Source organism: Crocuta crocuta, unplaced genomic scaffold (genome assembly GCF_008692635.1).
Source record: "Crocuta crocuta isolate KB4526 unplaced genomic scaffold, BGI_CrCroc_1.0 scaffold41, whole genome shotgun sequence".
NCBI classification, from domain to species: Eukaryota; Metazoa; Chordata; class Mammalia; order Carnivora; family Hyaenidae; genus Crocuta; species Crocuta crocuta.
Genome location: NW_027529428.1, coordinates 5,046,033 through 5,053,728, shown reverse-complemented (window position 1 = coordinate 5,053,728; position 7,696 = coordinate 5,046,033). Strand labels below are relative to the sequence as shown.

General features: G+C 41.8%; 1 protein-coding gene across 3 annotated transcripts in view; it reads left to right on the top strand.

Moving 5' to 3' along the window:
* Positions 1-7,696, top strand: part of PCSK5 (proprotein convertase subtilisin/kexin type 5) — a 462,552-nt gene that overhangs the window by 448,283 nt on the left and 6,573 nt on the right. The window lies entirely within an intron of this gene.

Genomic DNA, 7,696 nt, shown 5'->3' with positions numbered 1-7,696 from the left:
ATTTTTTATTGTTTTAGAGTGACGATCAGTGACAGAAGCATTAAATGACTCTTAGCTACAAAGTGCTTACTTAGACCAGTGATGATCTAAACTAATCTGGGAATGGTCACCTGCTATTCGTACTAGGCCTAGAATTTCTTTTTTCTTAATTTTTTTAAACATTTATTTATGTGTTGAGAGACAGAGATGGAGCGTTTGCAGGGGAGGGGCAGAGAGAGAGGGAGACTCAGAATCCAGAGCAGGCTCCAGGCCCTGGGCTGACAGCCCAGAGCCGAACTTGGGGCTTGAACTCGGGAACAGCAAGATCATGACCTGAGCCGAAGCTGGCCGCTTAACAGAGTGACCCACCCAGGCGCCCCTAGAATTTCTTTTACATAACTCCCAACATGGGGTATCCAACTAAAACATAATGCAAGCCATGCGTACATTTTTAAATTTTTCAGCAGTCACCTTTTAGACACTAAAAATAAACAGGCAAAATTAATTTTAATAATATACCTCTTTAATTAATGTATCCAAAATATAATCATTTGAACATGCAGTCAACCTAAAACCTGAGACTTTTTTTTAATACCAAGTCTTCGAAATCCAAGGTTTATGTTACATTTGCAGCATGACCCCACTTGTCCTAATGGGGTTTCAAGTGCTCAGTAGCCACCCATGGCCAGTGGCTACTGCACCGGACAGCACATTTCTAATTTAGAATAATGGCTTCAGGAGAGCCTGGGTGGCTCCGTTGGTTGAGGGCTGGACTCTTGATTTTGGCTCAGGTCGTGATCCCAAGGTCATGGGATCTAGCCCCGTGTCAGGCTCTGCACTGAGCATGGAGGCTGCTTGAGAGTCTCTCTCTCCCTCTGTCCTTCCCACCACGTCCCTGAAATGAAAAATTAAAAACAGCAACGACAACAATGGTTTCAGATGATATTTTGGCAGTAGACCATCTCCTTCTGGTGAAATCTTAAGCTGAATCCTGTTACGTGAAATGACCAGGGCGGAGCTGCTCAGACTGGAGCGCAGGCAGAACGCCAAGAGCCCCACCTAAAATGCCCTCCACTGCCAGGCAATCCCTTGAGGCAACTCCATGAAAACCGCCTGCACAGCAGCCCCCACCCTTTACTACCTGCAGCTGACTACAGTCCGAAAGAACTGGCCTCCCAAACAAACTTGCATTAAGCAACCATCCATTTGTGTTCTCTTCTTTTCATTCCAGAGGCACATGGAGTGGCTGCTCAAAACTTCTAATCAGAATAAGATAATTGGGGAACACATTGAATTGGGGGTGGGGTAGAAGGGTTGGTGGAAGGTTCGCAATGTCATCAGCCATAGACCAGATCATAGTAAATACAGTATTGGCTTTCTATTAGGTTTTTTGATACCAATATTTGATACCACCATTACTAGATATGTGGGGCCTTTATTCCAACTAGGATTGCCAGATACTCTATATTCCGATGTGCTAAGTCTGATGCCCTAAGGGCAACGCAATGGGCTGGAGCACTTGGTTTTTATTCAAGATCAGGCCAGCCATCGTTATTAGGTAAGTTAATGTCTCAACCTCAGCCAAGCAACACAGAATACTAGCTTTTGGGGTTTTTGGGGGGTTTTTTGTTTTGTTTTTTGGTTTTTTTTACAAATAGTTTATTGTCAAGTTGGTTTCCATATAACACCCAGGGCTCATCCCCACAAGTGCCCCTCTCTGTTCCCATTCCCCCTCCCCCGCCACATCCATCAGTCCTCGGTTTTTGTCAGCATTCAAGAGTCTCTCATGTTTGCCTCTCCCTCTTTCCCCCACCATTTCCGCCCTTCTTCTCCCCCACGGTCCTCCATTAAGTTTCTCCCAATCCTCCTATACGTGCAAACATATGATATTTGTCCTTCTCTGCCTGACTTATTTTGCTCAGCATAACACCCTCAAGGTCCATCCATGTTGCTACTCATGGCCAGATTTCATTGTTTCTCATTGCCATGTAGTATTCCATGGTATAGATAAACCACATCTTCTTGATCCATTCGTCTGTTGATGGACACTTAGGCTCTTTCCATGTTTTGGCTATTGTTGAGAGTGCTGCTATGAACATTGGAGTACATGTGCTCTTTTTAAAGATTTTTCTTCGTAGGGATTGTAGAAATTATTAGTGATGTTGTAAGCACAGTTGGGAAAACTACAAATTTCTTTAATTGAGTTTGAGATGTGCTGGGTAGATGAAAGGTGATGGTTCTGAGAATTCTCAGTCTCAAAAGTTCATCAACACATCCAGACGATGAAATGCTCTTCAGTGCTAAAAAGAGATGAGCTCTCAAGCTATGAAAAGACATGGAGGGAGCATAAATGCATATTACTAAGTGAAGGAAACCAAGCAGAAAGCTACACACTGTATGATTCCAACTGTATGACAATTTGGAAAAGGGAAAACTATGGTGAAGACAGTAAAAGGTCAATGGTGGCCCGGGGTGGGGTGCAGGGTGAGACGAATAGGCAGACCACAGAGGATTTTAGGGCAGTGAAAAGATTCTGTATGGTATTATAATGACAGATAAGTATTATTATACACTGGTCCAAATGCATAGGATGTACAACACCAAGAAAGAACCCCAAGGCAAACTAGAGACTGGGTGATAATGATATGTCTATATAGGTTTACCTTTGGTAAAAAAAAAAAAAAAACATTATTTTTTTTAACTTTTATTTTTATTTATTTCGAGAAATAGAAAGAGAGAGGAGAGAATAAACAGGCTAGGGGCAGAGAGAGAGAGAGAGAATCCTAAGTAGGCTCCACTCTGGCAGTGCAGAGTCTGATGAGGGACTCAATCTCACAAACCATGAGATCATGAGCAGAAATCTAGAGTCAGATGCTCAACTGAGTGAGCAACTCAGTCACCCCTACAATTTCGCATTCTGGCAAGTGATGTTGACAATGGGGGACGCTGGGCATGTGTGGCAGCAGAGTCCATGGACAGTGTCTGTACCATCCTCTCTATTTTATTGTAAGCCTGAAAGTCCTCTAAAAAACAGCCTTAAAAAAAAAAAAAAGCTCATCCGCACATTGCGGTGAGAATATATTCAAAGGAGAGCTTGTCACAGCCGAGTAAATCTCACAGCCATTCTGTTCGGGCCTCCTCCTCCTGTGTTTGACTTGAACTCCAAGTGTACCTGGTTGAAGCCTTCCACATGTGGTGCTCATTTAGACTACCATCCTTCCTTCCCCCCGGCCACGCACATCCTTTGCTGCTTAGTGAACCTTTGTGCTGTCCTCTGGTTTTGCAGTATATAGATACAAAACATGGGGACAGGTTTTCTCCTGGGTTATAAACTGGGTGAAAAAAGGACGAATTCCAAGCTAAAACATTAGCTGTCGTACTAAGAAATGAGGATGCACAACAACTACAGGAAAACTTAGCAAACTAAGTAAGCAATCTGCCAACTCAGTTTGTCTTTCGTTCACATTTGACTGCCCAGTAGTAGGACAGTATGAAAACAAATAGGTCAGAGCACTGGGCAGGGTGGGGGTGGGCGATGGGCGGCATACTAAGGTTCCTCCATAATCGGCTCATTCCTTACCTACACATTTAACTTTGCATTCATCCTCTTCACAAAATTGTTCGGAACAAAAATACAGGCTGGTAGCCAACACCTCCTACCTCTTTCCAGCCTCCCCTTCCTGTGGGGAATGATACCATGGATGGTCACAGAGGTTGCTCTGCATTGCTCAGTTCGCTCACCCTGTGGGGTCAGTCCAAGGGAAAACCAATAGAGACTTGTGAATTCTAAGGAAAAACCAAGACAATCTTTATAGGTACCACAGTTCCTGCAGATACTTAGAATCAGTGATAAATGTAGGTTGTTAACCTTGGAAACAATAGGAAACACCCTGGAAATTAACACATGGCTCTCGGCAGGAGACCCTGTGCACCGGGTGGTACAGATTTTGCAATAAGTCAGTGTAGGAGACCTAACTTGTGACAGTGCCTTTGAAGAAGATCACCCAGAAGATGAGCTTCGGCCAAATTGCTGCTGGTGTTCTGGGAAATGTAAACAACCTTAAGGCACAAATGTCATCACCTAATCTTTTTCCTGGTTGGTTTTGTTTTGTTTTGTTTTGTTTTCTGTGACCTAATCTTCTTACTGCCTTTTTCTCTTTTGATTCTTCCTACCCTCAACTTCTCTTCATTAAAAACAAACAAAACAACACTTAAACACATATTTTGTATTCTAAAAATTGAATCAAGACATCTAAGCTGTGTTTTAGAAAAATGTAGGCTGGGAAAAGGAAGGAAGAGAGAAGGAGAAGGCTTATTCTTTCATCAGAGACCACAGTTCTGCTCCAGAACATGTAGGAAATTCTGTCGGAAGCTACAGGTGAGATAAAAATAGGGTGGCTGTCTCAGATTTGATAGTTTACTACAAATCTATAGTCATCAAAACAGTATGGTACTGGCACAAAAATAGACACAGAGATCAATGGAACAAGACATAGGCCCCAGAAACAAACGCACATTTACATGATTAATTACTCTATAACAAAGGAGGCAAGAATCTACAGTGGGGAAAAGATAGTCTCTTCAATCAATGATGTTGGGAAAACTGGACAGCCACAGGCCCAAGAATGAAACTGCACCAGTTTCTTACACCAAACACAGAAATAAACTCAAAATGAAATAAACAAACAACTCAAGATGGATTAAAGACTTACATATAAAACCTGAAATCATAGAACTCTTAAAAGAAAACACAAGCGGTAAACTGTTGAACACCGTAATGTTTAGTAGTAAAATTTATTAGCAATATTTTTCTGAATCTGTCTTCTCAGGCAAGGGGAAGAAAGGCAAAAGTAAATAAGTGGAGCTACATCAAACGAAAAAGCTTTTGCACAGCAAAGGAAGCTGTCAACAAAACAAAAGAACAACCTACTGAATGGAAGAAGATATTTGCAAATGATACATCTTATAAGGGGTTCATACACCAAATATATAAAGAACTCCTACAACTTAAAAAAAAAATCTGATTACAAAGTGGGCAGAGGACTTGAACAGACATATTTCTAAAGAAGACATACAGATGGCCTATAGTCACATGAAAGGATATTCGACCTTTTTGATCAGGGAAATATAGATCAAAACCACAATGAGATATCGACACTTAGCTGGTGAGAATGACTAGAATGAAAGAGACAAGAAAAGACAGATGGGGAGGATGTGGAGAAAATGGAGCCCTTGTGCACCGTTGGTAGAAATGCAAGCTGGTGCAGCCACTATGGAAAACAGGAGGGAGATTTAACAAAAAATTAAAAATAGAAATACCCTATGATCCAGTAATTCCACTTCTGGATATTTATTCAAAGAAAATGAAAACACTAAAGTGAAAAGATAGATACATTCTCTGTGTATTGCAGCATTATTTACAGAAGCCAAAACATGAAAGCAGCCCAGTGTCCATCGAGAGGTGAGTGGATAAAGAAGAGGTGGTGTATCTATAGGAGGCGATGTTACTCATCCATAAAAAAGGATGAAATCTTGCCATTCATGACATCATGGACGGACCTAGAGGGTACTAGGCTAAGCGAAATAAGTCAGACAGGGGAAGACAAACACCATATGATTTCACTATATGTGGAATCTAAAACAAAATAAGCACACAAACCAGTAGAAATATAAACACAGAGAACAAGCTGGTGGTTGCCAGAGGGCAGGGAGGTGAGAGGATGTGTGAAGGAGTGAGGGAATTAGGAGGTACAGACTTCCAGTTGTAAAATAAATAAGTCACCGGGGTGAAAAGTACAGCGTAGAGAATATGGTCAATAACATTGTGAGAACTGTGTATGATGACAGAAGGTAACAGTACTCGGTGTGGTAAGCAGTTCATAATGTACATAATTGTTGAATCACTCTTGTACACCTGAAACTAATCTTTTATGTCAACTCTACTTCCATTTAAAACTTAAAATTATTGGGGCGCCTGGGTGGCTTAGTCGGTTAAGCGTCCGACTTTCGCTTAGGTCATGATCTCGCGGTTCGTGGGTTCAAGCCCCACGTCGGGCTCTGTGCTGACTGCCAGCTCAGAGCCTGGAGCCTGTTTCAGAGTCTGTGACTCCCTCTCTCTCTGACCCTCCCCTGCTCACGCTGTCTCTCTCTCTCTCTCCTAGAAATAAATAAAACATTAAAAAAAATTTTTTAAAAACTTAAAATTATTAAACGGCCTTGAATTTATGTCACTGCAGGCAGCCCCCAATCTAAGAAGCAATTGGGTAATAGTGGTGTGTTCTCTAAACTGTTGTTCAGAGCTCAGGATTCTTCTTTTCCATAGAAACATCATAGGTGATTGAGCTCACAGATCAGACATGAAGAGCCAATTTACCTCCCTAGTGTTTATGAAGGACAGGACTAGTGGATCCAGTTCAAATTCAACTAACCACTGTATAGTATGCTTCTGATGGGAAGACTTATATCAAGTTCTGACTCACAGTAACAGGCACATTCCCCCCCCCCCCATCTGTCTCCCTCCTCTTGTTTTGAAATTCTTGGCAAAAACACCAGGACCTTCCTAATGGAATGAATGAGAATTCAGGTCTCCTGTCTCCAAACCCTTTCCAGAAGTTACCCCTTAATATCTGTATAAAAGGTAATGATTGGGTCAGTCATTCTTGAGGTCTCTGAATTAGGAGAGTGGAGTCTTCTCTCTCTCTCTCTCTCTCTCTCTCACACACACACACACACACACACACACACACCCTGTAGATTCAGACCTCCTCTAATAGATAGGTCATAAGGTGTTAAGGCAGGTAGTATGAGTGAAAGAGCACTGAGCTGTCGGTCAACAAACCTGAATTCGAATCTTGACTTGACCAGTCCCTATGTAACCTTGAATGAATGACTTGACATACTGGGCCTTAGTTTTCATTTATTTAAAAAATAATAAATGAATAGCACATCCAATTTTTGAAAAAGCTTTTAGTTTTCGAGAGATATTCTAAGGAATCTATCACCACCACTCCCTCCCCCCAAATTAAGAACTGAACACAATGATTTGCCAAATTCTTTTAGCCCTGGCATTTTCTCTTTTTTTATATTTTTAATGTTTGTTTATTTTGAGGGAGGGGGAGGGGCAGAGAGAGAGAGGGAGGCAGAATCTGAAGCAGGCTCCAGGCTCTGAGCTGTCAGCACAGAGCCCCATGTGGGGCTGGAACTCAGGAACAGTGAGATCATGACTGGAGCCGATATTGGCTAAATAAGCCTCCCAGGCGCCCCAGCTCTGGCATTTTGAATTCTAAGCCTGGTGTTTCTTAATTAGAAACTCCCTAATAATGATTTCCTCACACCCTGAGTATTGGGGTCCTCCAAATCATCTGGTATCATTCTCCTCCTCTTTTTTGGTTAAGCAGAATGACACATAAAAGCTTTAGAGCCTTTCTACATGATTTCTCATTCTCTGAAAATCTTTAGTTTTGCTGTCGTAAAACAGCTATCACTTCCAAGTCCTCAGTGTCCAAATGAGAGTTCACACTGATTGGGCTAACTGGGTAATTTCTAGGTTTTTACTTGGTGTCTTGTAGATTCTTTTTTCCCCCCATCTCTTCGATCAACTCATCCATCCTTCTACCTGAATTTGCTTGACATATTCCTTGCTCCTAAGTGGGCTGGATCTAAGACAAAGGTTGAAACTTAAGGTCAGCCTCATAACTTAGAATCATTGTTTTTTTCT